Source organism: Rhinoderma darwinii, chromosome 3 (assembly GCF_050947455.1).
Source record: "Rhinoderma darwinii isolate aRhiDar2 chromosome 3, aRhiDar2.hap1, whole genome shotgun sequence".
NCBI lineage: Eukaryota > Metazoa > Chordata > Amphibia > Anura > Rhinodermatidae > Rhinoderma > Rhinoderma darwinii.
In genome coordinates this window covers 46,810,484-46,830,049 of record NC_134689.1, presented here as the reverse complement: position 1 = coordinate 46,830,049, position 19,566 = coordinate 46,810,484, and positions in this window count along the sequence as shown.

Genomic DNA, 19,566 nt, shown 5'->3' with positions numbered 1-19,566 from the left:
ACTAGGTAGTGGTTCTCGTGTGATAGATGGAGAATCTCACGTTCTGCCAGGTTGTACCCAAACTCTGTGTGTATCTTCTTGTTGACCACTTTAATGGCAACATGTTCTTTCCGGATTACATCTGTTGCCACCAAAACTTTTCCGAAACCTCCTTTTGCTAATAAAGTGTGGAAAGTAAAGGTTTTCAGAGATAGGGCTACTGTGGCAGTCTTCTTCTTATAAGAAGATGTGGCCACCGGCTCTTCCAGACAGGTGTTGTCACTTTTTTCTTCACGACAACTGCTGCAACTTTGTGATGTCTTTGGTGTCGCGCTGCCTTTCCTGTCCTCTGTCTCCTCTCCAGCATGTTTCTCATTATCCTGACCACTATAATACTGTATGTATATGGTCTCATGGATATGGATTTGGTCTTTGATCTCATGGTAATGTTGGAGAATTTGCTGTTCCAAATATCTGGTTGTCAGCTTGTCTTTGGCCTGTTCACCAGTCTTCAGGCTCTTATCTCCAGCAAGTTTCTCACTATCCAGACCACTATAATACTGTATGTATAGGGTCTCATGGATGTGAATTTGGTCTTCGATCTCATGGTAATTTTGGAGAATTTGGTGTTCCACATAGCTGGTTGTCAGCTTGTCTTTGGCCTGTCCATCGGTCTTCAGGCTCTTATCTCCAGCAAGTTTCTCACTATCCAGACCACTATAATACTGTATGTATAGGGTCTCATGGATGTGGATTTGGTCTTCGATCTCATGGTAATGTTGGAGAATTTGGTGTTCCACATAGCTGGTTGTCAGCTTGTCTTTGGCCTGTCCATCGGTCTTCAGGCTCTTATCTCCAGCATGTTTCTCACCATCCTGACCACTATAATACTGTATGTATAGGGTCTCAATTATGTGGATTTGGTCTTCGATCTCACAGTAATGTTGGAGAATGAGCCGTTCCATATAATAGCTTGTCAGCTTATCTTTCTCCTTTCTATCTGCCTTCAGGCTCTTAGATCCAGCATGTTTCTCACTATCCTGACCACTATAATATTGTATGTATAGGGTCTCATGGATGTGGATTTGATCTTGGATCTGATGGTAATGTTGGAGAATTTGTTGTTCCACATAGCTGGTTGTCAGCTTATTTTTCTCCTGTCCATATGCCTTCAGGCTTTGGTCATCTTTACAATCCTTAGGTTTTTCTTTAGGCTCAGATGTCACATTAACTTTGGAAAAATTAGAAAGAGATGTTAATTTTGTTATTATCATGGAAGAATTAATAATTTGTTGTCACATTATGAACATAAAACTTCAGTAATAAACAATGAAGTGAAAAACTTAATGGAGCTCATGTATAAACTGGGTCGGTAAAATGTTGTTAATGGAGCTCATGTATAAACTGGGTAGGTGAAATGTTCTTAATGGAGCTCATGTATAAACTGGGTCGGTGAAATGTTCTTATTCAGTCTTTTGTAACGTTGCATATATTATATAGAGAAAGTGATGTTTAGAAGACATTTATTATAAGGCTATGTTCAGATCTGCATTGGAGACTCAGTTGATAGAGTTGATGGTAAGAGTAGTGCTGGAAGAGGCGCTTTTTCTCCCGTCAAAACAATGGACACCACATCAGACCCTGATGGATGCCATTGTAAGTCAATTGGGTACTTGTGGTATTAGTCGCACAAAGAATCTGGCACTGCGTTGTGGTTTCGGTTATAAGCTGAAACTTTAACGCAGTCGCTAACAGGGCCTAATTGATAATTATTTCTATCTTTTTTTTCATTGATCGCTTTTGTCATATTTTCTCCTATTTGGCGTTTGGTAATATTATAGTGTTCTAACCAGCCATTCATTACTATTACTTTAATATCATAGGATAATACCATGCTTAGCATGTGGAGGATTTAGTGGGGACTCCAGTGGGATCTTTTCTGCTGCCAATAGGCCTCATTTATCAAATCTGTCTAATCGTAAAACTGACCTTATTGCTCATAGCAACCAATCACAGTGCTGCTTTTATTACAACTGCTCTGGAAAAATTAAATCTGCATCTTGATTGGTTGACCTAATCTCCATGATGCTTAAATTTTACATCATCCCCCCGGAGGGTTTATCTCTGTCTAATAGTTAGGTATAATACATATGACAATAGTTAATATTACTGGAAAGTCGCAGCAATGTGTAATATTATGTAACACCATAAATAGACATTTTTACCTCATATAGCAGATAGCTAAAGAGATATTCCCATCTTAGGCTTTTATGGCACATCCACAGGATATGCCATAAGTGCCTTATAGGTACAGTTTACACCTCTAGGTCCCTCACCTATTGAGAGAATGGGGTCAAGTTACCCTAGTACATAATTTCCCATTAAAATTCGGCAACAAAGGAATACCAGACCCCTGTTATCCCCAAAGGCGAAGGTTCCCGCAGATATGCCATAAATGCCTAAGATGGGAATACCTCTTTAAATTTTATTAGACGAGAATGGTGTCAGGAAAACTGGATCTATGGGAGCGCGTGGCGTTGATCTGTCAAGTAGAAGGCACTGTTGTATTTGTTACCTATAATATATAAATTATTATGTATGTAGTTATGTGGTGTGAGGTACAGTTAGGTCCAGAATTATTTGGACAGTGACACAAGTTTTGCAATTTTGTACCAAAACATATTAAATATACAGTTATATTATCAATATGGGTTTAAAGCACAGACACTCAGCTTTAGTTTGAGGGTATCAGCTCCTTAACATGTAGCTGCCTCTTTTTCAAGGGACCAAAGGTAATTGGACAATTATCTCAAGAGCTATTTAATGAGCTGCATGGGCTATTCCCCCATTAAGCCATCATAAATTAAGCAGGTAAAACGTCTGGAGTTGATTCCAGGTGTGTCAGTTTCTAAGTCTACCATAAAGAGAAGACTTCATGAGAGCAAATACAGCGGGTCCACCACAAGGTGCAAACCATTAATCAGCCTCAAAAATAGAAAGACCAGATTAGACTTTACCAAACAACCTGTAAAGAAACCGCCCAGTTCTGGAACAGCATGAAACTAAGATCAACCGGTACCAGAATGATGAGAGGAAGAAAGTAGGGAGAAGGCTTGGAATGGCTCATGATCCAAAGCACAGCACATCCTCTGTAAAACATGGTGGGGGCAGTGTGATGGCATGGGCATGCATGGCTGCTAAAGGCACTCTAGATGGGACATCGCTCCACTGTACAGATGGACAATGACCCAAAACATACTGCGAAAGCAACCCGGGAGGTTTTTTTAAGACAAAAAAGTGGAATATTCTGCAATGGCCAAGTCAATCACCAGATCTCAACCAGATCGAGCTGCATTTCACTTGCTTAAGAGAAAACTTAGGCAGAAAGACCCACAAAGTAACAACTGAAGACCGCTGCAGTAAAGGCCTGGGAAACATCACAAAGGAGGAAACCGAGTGTTTGGTGATGTCCATGGTTTCCAGACTTCAGGCAGAAATTGCCTGCAAAGGATTCTCTACAAAGTATTTAAAAAAAACAACATTTTATTTATAGTAATGTTAATTTGTCCAATTACTTTTGAGCCCATGAAATGAGGAGGCTGTGTAGAAAAATGGTTGCAATTCCTAAACGTTTCACAAGATATTTTTGTTCAACTCCTTGAATTAAACATGAAAGTCTACACTTCAATTGCATCTCAGTTGTTTCATTTCAAATCCAATGTGGTGGCATGCAGAGCCCAAATCATGAAGATTGTGTCAAATAATTCTGGACCTAATTGTATATTATACAGGAGCACTGTTTCTGGATGTTGAGTTCCTTTACACTCAGAATCTAGAGATATCCGTCCTGATTTATCAAAACTGTCCAACAAAGAAAAATTCGGATTAAGGGGCGGATTAAGAAATTAAATCTGGGCTCTTATTGGTTGTTATGGGTAATAAGAACAGTTTTTCTGTTAGACAGTTTTGATTGATGAGGCCTATTCTGTGTATTTATAATTATTATATAATCTACATAATTTCCTACCTTTGTCGTCCACTAGAACCATGTTACTGGGTTCTGGGAGTTCACCGGAACATTTCTTTTCCTTCTTGGAGTTGTTCCTCCTCCGCATACATCCGGTAAGCCTTGCAAAGGCTTTCTGTAGGCGCGCTAAGAAGCGAGTGGTTCTGCTACACTTAGTCTTACTCGCCTTCTCCTTTCTCTCTTCTCCTACATTCTTTTTGTCTCTCTCCTCTCCTCTACTCTCCTCTCCTCCTTCAATCTCTAGATGCTTCGTCTTCTTCTTCGCTTTCGGCATTTTTGAGCTCTCACGTGCGTCTCTCCTCGTCTGCAGTGTGTGAGTGCAAAGTACCAAACCTGTGCACCAGTGTATGAAGCCACCTGGCATTGTGATGTCACCAACTATGTCATAAGGTTCTACAGCCTGGCATTTGCCATTGTGATGTCACCAGCTATGTCATAAGGTTCTACAGCTTAGCATCTGGCATTGTGATGTCACCAGCTATGTCATAAGGTTCGACAGCCTGGCATCTGGCATTGTGATGTCACCAGCTATGTCATAAGGTTCTACAGCCTGGCATCTGGCATTGTGATGTCACCAGCTATGTCATAAGGTTCTACAGCCTGGCATCTGGCATTGTGATGTCACCAGCTATGTCATAAGGTTCTACAGCCTGGCATCTGACATTGGGATGTCACCAGCTATGAAATATGAATAAAGTCTTTTCAACTTGCATCTCACATTGTGATGTCACATATTTTTCCATCTATCATGCTTTATTCAATATGGCGATTGTCCCATGGCAGCCTTAAGTCATGTGGCTGGGATAACCTGTCTGTAATTCACAGATGATATTATCAAACGGTACAATCATGGCAAAAATGTATAAATATATATATATATATATATATATATATATATATATATATATATATATATATGTAGAATATATGTACCTAAATATACACAGCAATTTAGGTATATAAACATAAAACAAAAATGAACATGTAACAAACAGCTTCCCATTGATCATTAGAAAAACATTTGGTTTGCGAAATGCATTGGACAAGAGGAGGCCAGTTATCTGGTGTACCTTGGATATGTTTTTCCTCAAATACGTTAGTAATACTGGAGTCTTATGCACCCTGGCCAGGGGAATAATAGATTATAGTGGTTGTTTTTTGTGTATTTATATATATATATATATATATATATATATATATATGCATTTGCCAGGATAGTTATGGATTTTAATTAACAATAATTAAAGTGAGATATTATATTTTTTCCCCTACCCTTAACCCTTTAATGACCGTGCCTGAAAAGGCCTTAATGACCAACTACATTTTTTTCTTTTTGCCTCTCTGCCTTCCAGCACTCTTATAAGTACAGTGAAGTCATGGACTCATTCTATGAGCGATATCCCTAGCCAGGCGTTGGTAATGCTTTGGCCGGGGATTCCAGCGTGCCAGGAGGAGCCCCTGACTTTATTGTTTATATATGGACAGCAGTGGCGGATTAAGTAGACCATAGGCCCTGGGCTGTTACCCAAACTTGGGCCCCCCCTTCTCCACCGCCGCGCCGTAACTATTACTAACATTACCTTTTTGCACAAGCATCAACAAATGGGTGTTAAGATTCCCCTTTCACAGGGCTGTGTCCCTACATACTGACAGTATTACACTGTGCAGGAACACATCCTCCTGACAATGGGAATGGTAACACTAATTTTTCTATAAATCCTGGACTTCAGAAAGGCTTTATGTGGAATACAAGGATTTCCTATAATAAACATGTCAGGAGAGGGGACAGATTCTCTACAAATCCAGTGACTCACAGGTGACGACGTTTTAGATGCTAGTAGTTTTCTTTCCTCTTTTCTTCTCCATCCGATCCAGCGCTCACGACGACTTCTCCCGGCCATGACCCATTTCTGCAGCCCCTAAATATAATATCCCCATGCACTGCGCATGACTATAATTGTGTCACACACTGTAAACTAAAGCACCACATACACAGTGCCCCCTGTAGATAGCGCCACACACACACCCCCCTGTAGATAGCGCCACACACCCCCCCTGTACATAGCGCCCCACACACACACACAAACCTGTAGATAGCGCCACACACACACACACACACCTGTAGGTAGCACCACAAACACGCCCCCCTGTAGATTTCGCCCCCCCCCCACACACACACACAAACCTGTTGATAGCGCCACACACATACAACCCCCTATAGATAGCATCACACAGCCCCTATAGATAGAGCCACACAGCGCTCCTTTCCTGAGGGCATGTTCAGACGTGGCAGTATTCTGCAGACACTGTCCGCATCAATACCGCACATAATCCGCGTTGCAGATTCCATAGCGGATTTGGGTAAAATGTTAAGTAAAATGCTGTGGCTTTATCATTGCGGATTCAGGTGCAGATCACATCCTGCTCTCTTTCAAACATTCCCTCTCAGTCTGGCTACAGACCTCGAAACACATCGGTCCAGCCAGAATGATGAAATATCCTGTTCGCGAAAGCAATCCGCAACACAACACACATAACATCTGCGGATTTCATTGCATAAAACTATCAACCAAAATCTACATGCCAAGTAGCACTCCTGCCATTCTGAGCCCTGCAGTGTATCCAAGCAGCAGTTTATGACCACATATTGGGTATTGCCGTACGCGGGAGAAATTGCTTTACAATTGTCGGGGTACTTTTTCTCCTTTGTTCCTTGTGAAAATGAAAACAATTCAACATTTTAGTGGAAAGAATGTAGATTTTCATTTTCACTACATAATCCCAATAATTCAGCAAAAAAACTGTGGTGTCAAAATGCTCACTATAACGCTAGATAAATTCCACGAGGGGTATAGTTTCCCAAATGGGGGCACTTTTGCCGGGTTTGCACTATTTTGGCCCCTTAGTGGTTTTGCAAATGTGACATGGGGCCGCAAACCATTCCAGCAAAACTTGAGCTCCAAAAGTCTAATGGCGCTCCGCCCTTTCTTACTTCCGCCATGTGTCCAAACAGCAGTTTATTACCACATATGGGGTATTACTGTGCTCAGAAGAGTTTGCTTTACAAATATTGGGGTGTTTTTTCTCCTTTATCTGTGGTAAAAATGAAAAAATCTGAGCTAAAACTACATTTTATTAGAAAAAATTTAGATTTTCAATTTCACGGCATAATTCCCATAAATTCAGCAAAAACCGTGTAGGGTCAAAATGCTAACTATACCCTTAGAAAAATTCCTTGAGGGGTGTCGTTTCCAAAATGGGGTCACTTTTGGGGAGTTTCCACTGTTATGATCCCTCCAGGGCTTTTCAAGCACGATATGGCACCGAAAACCATTCCAGCAAAATCTGCGCTCCAAAATCCAAATGGCCCTCGTTCCCTTCTGAGCCCTGCCGTGGGTCCAAACAGCAGTTTATTACCACATATGGGGTATTGCCGTAATCGAGAGACATTGCTTTACAAATGTTTGGGTGCTTTTTCCCTTTAATTCCTTGTAAAATGAAAACATCGTATGTAACTATACCTCTTGAAAAATTCCTTGAGGGATGTAGTTTCCAAAATGGGGTCACTTTTGGGGGGTTTCCACTGTTTTGGCACCACGAGACCTCTTCAAACCTGACATGGTGCCTAAAATATATTCTAATAAAATAGATGCCCCAAAATCCTCCACGTGCTCTTTTGCTTCTGAGGCCTGTGTTTCAGTCCATTAGCACACTAGGGCCACATATGGGATATTTCTAAAAATTGCAGAATCTGGGCAATAAATATTGAGTTACGTTTCTCTGGTAAAACTTTCTGTGTTACAGAAAAAACTGTATTACAAATGAATTTCGTAAAAAAAAAAAATGTAATTTGTAAATTTCACCTCTACTTTGCTTTATTTCCTGTGAAATGCCTAAAAGGTTAAAATAATTTCTGAATGCTGTTTTGAATACTTTGAGGTGTGCAGTTTTTAAAATGGGGTGTTTTATAGGGGTTTCTAATATATAAGGCCCTCAAAGCCACTTCAGAACTGAACTGGTCCCTGAAAAAATAGCCTTTTGAAATTTTCTTGAAAATGCGAGAAATTGCAGCTAAAGTTCTAAGGCCTCTTTCACACGACAGTGAAAAACGGCCATGTGATGGCCGTCCTTTTAACGGCTTTCACATGGCCGTTTCAGAACAATGATATTCTATGGGTGCATTCACACGGCCGTTTTTTTAACGGCCCGTGAATAATGGCCGTCAAAAAATAGGACATGTCCTATTTTTGGCCGTTTTAACGGCCTGACGGCCCCCATAGAAGTCAATGGATCCGTTTTTAACGGCTGTCAATACATGTAACAACCGTTAAAAACGGATCTGTTACATGGGGATTGGCAAGGGAACTACTAGTTCCCTTGCTGGTTATCGTTGGCATACTCACGTTTGCGGCGCTTCTTCAGGTAGGGTCACTCGTCTGTGGTCACTCGGGTTTGAAGGCGCCTCGATGACGTCATCGCCCCGTCGCGCTGCCTTGCCAGATCCCGTGCAGACGAGTGACCACAAGTGAAGAAGAGGAGAGACGGCGCTGCTCTCGTGAGTATGTTGCATGATCTATAGGCAGGCTGGTGTGGCATCTACAGGGAGGCTGGTGTGGCATCTACAGGGAGGCTGTTGTGGCATCTACAGGGAGGCTGGTGTGGCATCTACAGGCAGGCTGGTGTGGCATCTACAGGCAGGCTGGTGTGGCATCTACAGGGAGGCTGGTGTGGCATCTAAAGGGAGGCTGGTGTGGCATATACAGGGAGGCTGGTGTGGCATCTACAGGGAGGCTGGTGTGGCATCTACAGGGAGGCTGGTGTGGCATCTACAGGCAGGCTGGTGTGGCATCTACAGGCAGGTTGGTGTGGCATCTACAGGGAGGCTGGTGTGGCATCTACAGAGAGGCTGGTGTGGCATCTACAGGGAGGCTGGTGTGGCATCTACAGGGAGGATGGTGTGGCACGATCTACAGGGAGGCTGGTGTGGCACGATCTACAGGGAGGCGTGTGGCATCATCTACAGGGAGGCGTGTGGCATCATCTACAGGGAGGCGTGTGGCATCATCTACAGGGAGGCGTGTGGCATCATCTACAGGGAGGCGTGTGGCATCATCTACAGGGAGGCGTGTGGCATCATCTACAGGGAGGTGTGTGGCATCATCTACAGGGAGGCGTGTGGCATCATCTACAGGGAGGCGTGTGGCATCATATACAGGGAGGCGTGTGGCATCATATACAGGGAGGCCTGTGGCATCATATACAGGGAGGCGTGTGGCATCATATACAGGGAGGCGTGTGGCATCATACCGACCCTGTATTTTTTGCCTAAAATACACAAAAATCCCACCGACCCCCCTGGACGTCCGATCGTCTCCGGCATTGACGGACTCTGCGACCCGATATGCAAATTTATTGACTATTATTTGAAACCACTGGTCGCGGAGTTACCGTCATATGTCAAGGACACGACGGACGTCCTTAGGAGGATCGATGGGATTCAAATTGAACAAGACACGTACCTCGTGACTGCTGACATAGAGTCCCTATACACCAGTATTAAACATCAAGATGGGCTGGGGGCGGTCCGCTTCTTCCTGGGGACCAGTAACTGGGATGGCCAACTATGTGATCTGATTATGGATCTGTTACAATTTATTTTGAGCCATAACTTTTTTGTATTTAAAGATCTTTTTTATTTACAGAAACAGGGTACTGCAATGGGGGCGGCGTGCGCTCCGTCCTATGCAAACCTGTTTCTCGGTTTTTGGGAGAGGCAGGTTTTTCATGCGGACGGAGCCTGCGCCGCTGACCATGTACTCTCCTGGACACGTTATATTGACGATATTTTCTTTACCTGGCAAGGACCGGAGTCTGGGCTGATGACCTTTATGCAGCATTTGAATGACAATCAATTCAATATCAAGTTAACGTATAAACATCATCCCCATCGAGTAGAATTCTTAGACATACAGATATTCACCGATACTCTGGGCTTCTTACATACCGACGTGTTTCGTAAGACCACATCGGTCAATGCTTTGCTGCATGCGTCATCAGCCCACACCCCCTCCACTATTAAAGCCATCCCAGTTGGTCAGTTCCTCAGGATGAAGCGGATATGTTCTTCAGATACTCTGTTTGAGCAGCAGTCTACTGATCTTACTAAAAGATTTAGAGAAAGAGGATACAGTAACAGGAATATAAAACTAGGCTACAGGAGAGCGAGATCCACCCCCCGTATGGATCTCTTTAAACCAAAATCACGAGCCACTAATAATCTAAACGTACGGTTCATATCAACCTTTAATGGGCAGTGGGATGCAATGAGGACCATCCTAACCAGGCATTGGCCGATTTTAAAATCTGAACCACAATTGGCACAGGGTTTATCAGCAAGACCATTAATGACAGCAAGAAGATCAAAAAATCTCAAGGATCTTCTTGTTTCTAGTCATTATGTACCCCAACAACTGTGTCCATTTGGGTCGCGAGGACCGAGGAAAGGATGCTTCCCATGTGGTGACTGTAAATCCTGTGCCAATATCTGCCGTGCAACGCACTTTTCCACGGTAGATGGGAAAAGACAATTTCAAATTAGAGAATACATCTCATGTAGCACCACCCATGTGGTGTATTACGCGACGTGTGGGTGTCCAAAAGTTTACGTAGGACTCACCTCTAGAGAACTACGGGTCCGTACGAGGGAACACGTACGTGACATCATGGGGGCAAGAGAATCTGTCGATATTACACAACTAAAAACACTACCGAAGCACTTCAAGACATATCATGACTGTAACCCCAAAACTTTATCAATACGAGGTATCGAAAGGGTTCACTGTGGCATCAGAGGGGGTAATGCGAGAAAGATTCTTGCACAGAAAGAGTGCAGGTGGATTGTCCTATTGGGGTCAATGAAACCTGACGGATTGAACGAAACTTTAAGTTTTGCCTCTTTTCTGTAATGTCTATTGCTGATTTTATCTGTTATTAATTATGTGTTTTTTGTATTATAGTTATTTAGTTATCCTTCTACTTGTCCTATGTGTTTGGTATCCCTGTGTGGTGCAGATTTGAAGTGATCCACCTGAACTCCCAGGAGAAGATAGGATCAAGAAAAGGAAGATATTTATTTGTTTTTATTGATTGTAATTATTACTCTGTAACAAAGTGATATGAGATGTAGATGGCGCTATTGAGCCGTAATATGTTTTCTTGATATAGCTCCGCCATGAATGGCCTGTTATGAGACTAACCTAAATACAATAGGGTAGAAATGTAATATCCTCTATACTAACATACTCAGGAATAATGTCTAGGTTGGTGGACTTCTGGAGTAATATGTATTGATGCAACTGAGTTTGTAGATAATATCACTTGGGGCGAGAGCTCTTTGAAATGCCCTTAAATATTATTACTAATATTTATTATTATTTTTGTTTGTTCACGTGATAACCATATGTACATAATCTGTATGTCCTAAAGTTGTACTCTTAATTTATGTCCAATGCAATACAACGTATATGCATTGACATATCATACATTATTTTGTATTTTTGCTTGTGTTTCACTTTATTTATATGATCTCTTTTCTTCTTTCTTATTTCTTTTGTCCATATCACATATAATTGTGCATCACGTCTTTATTGACCACATCACATATAATTATGTACCACGTATTTATATATATTCAATTATCCATTTATTACTTGTCACCGTCCTTCTCTGTTTGCATCTTTTTTGCATGTTTACATATGCCATTAATTCTTATCGTAACCTAGGCGATCCTATAACTATATCACTGCCATCGGAACTACTGAAATACGATGTACAGCGTACATCTGTGACTCTAGTATCCTGATCCTGTTATCTCCTTTTATCTCTCTTTCGAATCCACTTACCTCCCTGATGACGTGCGCTTGCTCGGTGAGGCGGCCTGCGGCGACGCCTGCCCCCTTCGGCTTCGACTCATGCACTGCGCATGTCCGGAACTCCCGTTACGCGTCGGGAGTCCGGATATGCGCTACAGCATGCGGGGCCGGATGTGGGGCATGCCTCTCTTCCGGTCGCGTCATCGTACAAGCGCCGACCTCTATCTCGGCGCTAATATGGATTCATTTCTCTATGTACACACACTATAAAAGGATTACAAACACTATGGGCTTAATGTACCCCCTGAGGAAGCCAAAGACAGCGAAACGCGCGTTGGGGTTGTACTTTGGACCTTCCAGCACGGACATATCGTGAGACTCCCACCTTTTAATGGGTAAGACAGCATCACTATAACTGATCACCATACAAGTACTGAGTTTCCCTATGTCACTATATTTTGGCCAGGCATTTATCCACTGTTGCCACATAAACATTAGGACATCGAGAACTAGCAGTATATGACCCACTTGGTTGAGATATTCTATATACTTTATTGTATGGGTAGTGAATTTGGGTCTGCCCTAATATATCACTCCTTTGTTGAATTTTGTCCTGTGCTGTACTGTATACCACGGTATTAGTACTAGAGTCTTCTTATGATGTGATTTTAAATGTATGTTATTTTCTATCAATAAAATTTATATATTCTTGTATACTTAGACGCTATAGCTCTCTTCCTTCGGTATGGTTCTATAATTATGGAGCAGTCTATTTGATATAATATGGGGGGAAGTTGGTTCTCCAAACTTCACCTAGCCTGTAACCAACATATGCTTAGAGTTTATCTATCTATATACAGGGAGGCGTGTGGCATCATATACAGGGAGGCGTGTGGCATCATATACAGGGAGGCTGTAAATAGTGTCTAGGTGAACATGTGACCTTCCTTTGGTTGTTTTCAGGGGGTTGGGACAAAAAAAGCCTGACCAATAAAATTCATCAGTTTTTTTAACGGCCATGAAAAACTGATGCAAAATGGATGTCAAACGGCCATTAAAAACGGACAGATGGACTTGAAATGGATGAAAATTTAGAGACAAACTGATGCAAAATGGCCATGAAAAACTGACAGTTGATCAGTTTTAAATGGATATTTTTTTTCACTGTCGTAGATCGGGCCACACCAGCCTCCCTGTAGATGCCACACCAGCCTCCCTGTAGATGCTACACCAGCCTCCCTGTAGATGCCACACCTGCCTCCCTGTAGATGATGCCACACCTGCCTCCCTGTAGATCGTGCCACACCAGCCTCCCTGTAGATGATGCCACACCAGCCTCCCTGTAGATGATGCCACACCAGACTCCCTGTAGATAATGCCACACCAGCCTCCCTGTAGATGATGCCATACCACCCTCCCTGTAGATGCCACACCAGCCTCCCTGTAGATCGGGCCACACCAGCCTCCCTGTAGATGCCACACCAGCCTCCCTGTAGATCGTGCCACATCAGCCTCCCTGTAGATGCCACACCAGCCTCCCTGTAGATGCCACACCAGCCTCCCTGTAGATGCCACACCAGCCTCCCTGTAGATGATGCCACATACTCACGGGTGCAGCGCCGTCTCTTGTCTTCTTCAGGAGTGGTCACACGTCTGCACACGATCTGGCAAGGCAGCGCGACGGGGCGATGATGTCATCGAGGCGCTTTCAAACCCGTGAAGACGATTGACCACACCTGAAGAAGCGCTGCAACAGTGAGTATGCAAACGATAGCCAGCAAGGGAACTAGTAGTTCCCTTGCAAATCCCCATGTAACAGATCCGTTTTTAACGGTTGTTACATGTATTGACAGCCGTTAAAAACGGATCGATTGAATTCTATAGGGGCCGTCAGGCCGTTAAAACGACCCAAAAATAGGACATGTCCTAATTTTTGACGGCCGTTATTCACGGGCCGTTAAAAAAACGGCCGTGTGAATGCGCCTATAGAATATAATTGCTCTGAAAACGGCCATATGAAGGCCATTAAAAGGACGGCCATCACACGGCCGTTTTTCACTGTCGTGTGAATAAGGGCTAAGGGGTTAAATAGATCTTTGCTTAAAAAAACAAGGTTTGCTTCAGCTATTTCACACATTATAATTATAAAGTATTTAGGACACGTACAGAAAGGGAGGACTTGTGGATTCCACACCGAGATTTTGCAACAAATTTTCCAAAACCTCATTCACTTGTGGCAGAAAAAAATATCCGCAGCATGACCTGTATGCCATAGATCTGATGGATTTCCGCAGTGGACATGCCGCCTGAAAAACTGCACCACAATTTGGTGCGGTTTTTCGGGCAGAATTCCCTGCGACTTCCAGGACAGATACGCTGTGTACTTTTACGCAGCGTTTCTGTCCTGTGTGTTCGTATCCTGTAGGGGTTTTCCCATCGTAGATATTTATGACATATCCTTTCCCATAGAAATGGCTGACAGGTAGGTCTCCCACCTCTGGGCCCCCCTCGCTAAATCCAGGTAGAATTTGAATCTGGAGGTGGACATGCATATGTTCTGTTCTCTTCATTCAAGTCTATAGGAGCTATACAACAGCTGAGCTGAGCTTCTAATATACTGGAGTGGAGAGAGACACGCACATGTGCCCCCACCTCTCCACTCAAGCTATGTCTGAGTGTGTGGGCCAGCACCCGCTTAAACAGTGGGATGGGAATAGAGGACTTCCATTCTCACGATATGTGTGGGTCACACGCCTATTAGACATCCACAGGATATGCCATAAACGTCTGTGGTTGGAGAACTCCTTTATTGTAATAGAGCATATAACAATAACAACAATACAATAATTAAACTTCTAAAAAAGTGACCTAAAGTAATAACATTACGGCAGTGATGTTATAACATTTATTAGAGCTATAAATATAAGGTGGTAATGTACAGCTCCTTCTAGTCATGTAGACCAGTTAGAAGTCGTGAGTCCAGCAGTCCTGTCCTGTTTTTATTTTCTGGATGGCCATTTGGAAAACAGTTTGACCACCCAGTCAGTGATCTACACGATGTTGGTGGGATGATAGTTTTCAGACCACGCAGGACATACAAAGCTGAAGTCTTCAAACAGCTTCTGAGACTTTATGCTGTACGGCTCTTCCTTGTAGCGCAGAGTGGAAGTAACGTTCAGGTACTCAGGAACTGACACAAGTATCTGAGGGGGAACTGCTGTCCGGTTTTCCACATCATTCCAGTTCACAGCTGAGAAAAATTTATGTTTTCTGATGTTTCCTTTGACTCCCAGCCGTCTGTGGTGGTTTTTGTTTAGAAGCCCTTTTAAGATCTGCACTGTCTCAGGGGTTAGGAACTCTGGGTAGGAAGGCGTTTTGGTGTTGACAGCATAATTAATCAATTCCTTTGTTGTGCCGTAGAAAGGGTGCCTACCCGAGGACATTTTGTACAAAGTCACTCCCAGAGCAAAGAAGTCAACCTCTTGTCCATGTTCCAGGCACTTGACCATTTCTGGGGCAGCTTATCCTGGTGTTCCCCTGAAACGCTCTGCAGTGCACTCATACACATTGATGATAGAAATACCAAAATCGGCTAATTTGATGTGGCCCTCTCTGGTCAGTAGGATGTTTTTGGGCTTCAGGTCGCGGTGTATGATGCCTTTTTTATGCAGGAATTGCAGACCGCAAACCACTTCTGCTGTTATGAATCTTGACATGGGAATATCCAGACGAAGGTTCATCTCAATAAAATCATTTAGGTCCCCCCTTGTGGCCAGTTCCATCACATAATAGACGTAGCTGTCAGTCTGGAAGGCAGCAAGGCCATGAACTTGGTAGTGGAATCTCACGTTCTGCCAGGTTGTACCCATCCTCTGTGTGTATCTTCTTGTTGACCACTTTAATGGCAACATGTTCTTTCCGGATGACATCTGTTGCCACCAAAACTTTTCCGAAACCTCCTTTTGCTAATAGAGTGTGGAAAGTAAAGGTTTTCAGAGATAGGGCTACTTTGGCAGTCTTCTTCTTATAAGTAGATGTGGCCACCGGTTCTTCCAGACAGGCATTGTCACTTTTTTCTTCACGACAACTGCTGCAACTTTGGTGATGTCTTTGGTGTCGCGCTGCCTTTCCTGTCCTCTGTCTCCTCTCCAGCATGTTTCTCACTATCCTGACCACTATAATACTGTATGTATAGGGTCTCATGGATTTGGATTTGATCTTGGATCTGATGGTAATGTTGGAGAATATGTTGTTCCACATAGCTGGTTGTCAGCTTATCTTTCTCCTGTCTATATGCCTTCAGGCTTTGATCATCTTTACAATCCTTAGGTTTTTCTTTAGGCTCAGATGTCACATTAACTTTGGAAAAATTAGAAAGAGATGTTAATTTTGTTATTATCATGGAAGAATTAATAATTTGTTGTCACATTATGAACATAAAACTTCAGTAATAAACAATGAAGTGAAAAACTTAATGGAGCTCATGTATAAACTGGGTCGGTAAAATGTTGTTAATGGAGCTCATGTATAAACTGGGTAGGTGAAATGTTCTTAATGGAGCTCATGTATAAACTGGGTCGGTGAAATGTTCTTATTCAGTCTTTCGTAACGGTGCAGATATTATATAGAGAAAGTGATGTTTAGAAGACATTTATTATAAGGCTATGTTCAGATCTGCGTTGGAGCCTCAATTGATAGAGTTGATTGTAAGAGTAGTGCTGGAAGAGGCGCTTTTTCTCCCGTCAAAACAATGGACACCACATCAGACCCTGATGGATGCCATTGTAAGTCAATTGGGTACTTGTGGTATTAGTCGCACAAAGAATCTGGCACTGCGTTGTGGTTTCGGTTATAAGCTGAAACTTTAACGCAGTCGCTAAAAGGGCCTAATTGATTATTATTTCTGATATCTTTTTTTTTCATTGATCGCTTTTGTCACATTTTCTCCTCTTTGGCGTTTTGGAATATTATAGTGTTCTTACCAGCCATTCATTACTATTACTTTAATATCATAGGATAATACCATGCTTAGCATGTGGAGGATTTAGTGGGGACTGTCTAATCTTAAAGAGGCTCTGTCACCAGATTTTGCAACCCCTATCTGCTATTGCAGCAGATAGGCGCTGCAATGTAGATTACAGTAACGTTTTTATTTTAAAAAAACGAGCATTTTTGGCCAAGTTATTACCATTTTTGTAGTTATGCAAATGAGGCTTGCAAAAGTCCAAGTGGGTGTGTTTAAAAGTAAAAGTCCAAGTGGGCGTGTATTATGTGCGTACATCGAGGCGTTTTTAATACTTTTACTAGCTGGGCGCTCTGACGAGAAGTATCATCCACTTCTCTTCAGAACGCCCAGCTTCTGCCTGATCACTGCTGTGACGTCACTCACAGGTCCTGCATCGTGTCGGACACATCGGCACCAGAGGCTTCAGTTGATTCTGCAGCAGCATCGGCGTTAGCAGGTAAGTCGATGTAGCTACTTACCTGCAAACGCTGATGCTGCTGCAGAATCAACTGTAGCCTCTGGTGCCGATGTGTCCTCGCTTGTCTGACACGATGCAGGACCTGTGAGTGACGTCACAGCAGTGATCAGGCAGAAGCTGGGCGTTCTGAAGAGAAGTGGATGATACTTCTCATCAGAACGCCCAGCTAGTAAAAGTATTAAAAACGCCCCGATGTACGCACATAATACACACCCACTTGGACTTTTGCAAGCCTCATTTGCATAACTACAAAAATGGTGATAACTTGGCCAAAAATGCTCGTTTTTTAAAAATAAAAACGTTACTGTAATCTACATTGCAGCGCCTATCTGCTGCAATAGCAGATAGGGGTTGCAAAATCTGGTGACAGAGCCTCTTTAACTCATAGCAACCAATCACAGTGCAGCTTTTATTACAACTGCTCTGGAAAAATTAAATCTGCATCTTGATTGGTTGACCTAATCTCCATGATGCTTAAATTTTACATCAACCCCCCAGAGGGTTTATCTCTGTCTGATAGTTAGTTATAATACATATGACAATAGTCAATATTACTGGAAAGTCGCAGCAATGTGTAATATTATGCAACACCATAAATAGACATTTTTACCTCATATAGCAGATAGCTAAAGAGATATTCCCATCTTAGGCTTTTATGGCACTTCCACAGGATATGCTATAAGTACCTGATAGGTACAGTTTACACCTCTAGGTCCCTCACCTATTGAGAGAATGGGGTCAAGTTACCCTAGTACACCATTTCCCATTAAAATTTTGCAACAAGGGAATACCAGACCCCTGTTATCCCCAAAGACGAGGGTTCCCGTAGATATGCCATAAATGCCTAAGATGGGAATACCTCTTTAAATTTTATTAGACGAGAATGGTGTCAGGAAAACTGGATCTATGGGAGCGTGTGGCGTTGATCTTCAAGTAGAAGGCACTATTGTATTTGTTACCTATAATATATATATATTATTATGTATGTAGTTATGTGGTGTGAGGTACAGTTAGGTCCAGAATTATATGGACAGTGACACAAGTTTTGCCATTTTGTACCAAAACATATTAAATATACAGTTATGTTATCAATATGGGTTTAAAGCGCAGACACTCAGCTTTAGTTTGAGGGTATCAGCTCCTTAATATGTAGCTGCCTCTTTTTCAAGGGACCAAAGGTAATTGGACAATTATCTCAAGAGCTATTTAATGAGCTGCATGGGCTATTCCCCCATTAAGCCATCATCAATTAGGAAGGTAAAACTGTCAGGTCCGTATTTCACACCGAATAACCACCTCTGTAAATTGAAAGCTGAAGGCATGCCTGGAGAGAAGTACACCACACAAATGTCTGTGGTACAGCTTCAATGTCAGCCAGGAGGAACTGAACTTTATTCAGAACAAAGAAACACACACAGAGAAGACACATGCTCCTCCCTATAAGTTTTCCTATACATTCTTCTGCACACTCCTCTTTGCATTCCAGGGGGCGGTGTCTTCCATAGGTGTGTCCGACATGAACAAAGAACTTGTTATATATATCAGTATATTACACAAAGTACTGAAATGTATATACATATGTGTGAGGATAATATTTTTCAGACAATATACATAGTAATGATCCCTGACAGTCCCCCCTAAAAATATTATTACTCTATCCCCGAGTCTTGCCTAGCAACCTACCACTGACCACTCGAACCAGGCGGGTAGGGGTTTTGGATTTCTTCACCAGCTTGAGACGAGCTACTCCTGATGAGTAACCCCCCTTTGTACCTGGACTTCCAAGGTGTCGGAGTGGTCCTAACTTTCCCTATTCTCCTCTGGATACAGGATGGTTGTCTTGATATAATCTACAAACCGTTGCTGGTTGTAATATATATATATATATTAATCCGGTCTACATTTTTATTAACAGTAATAATTGTCGCACTGTCACTTACTGTCCTAATGGGACTTTACCCCTGCAGATATGACAGGTCATGGGCAGCACAGTGACCTTCACCTCACACCTTCACATAAAACTCCTCAGATTGTAATTTGCAGTACCGTGGCATATTTACACACATTATAATTATAAACCTCAGACATTATAAACAATAGGGCCTCAGCTAATAACATAATGCTATCACCAATCTCATGCTATCACCCTCAGGTCTCGGGTCCCATCAGTTCATTGCCAGTCCTGTACACCATCGTCTTCTTCTTC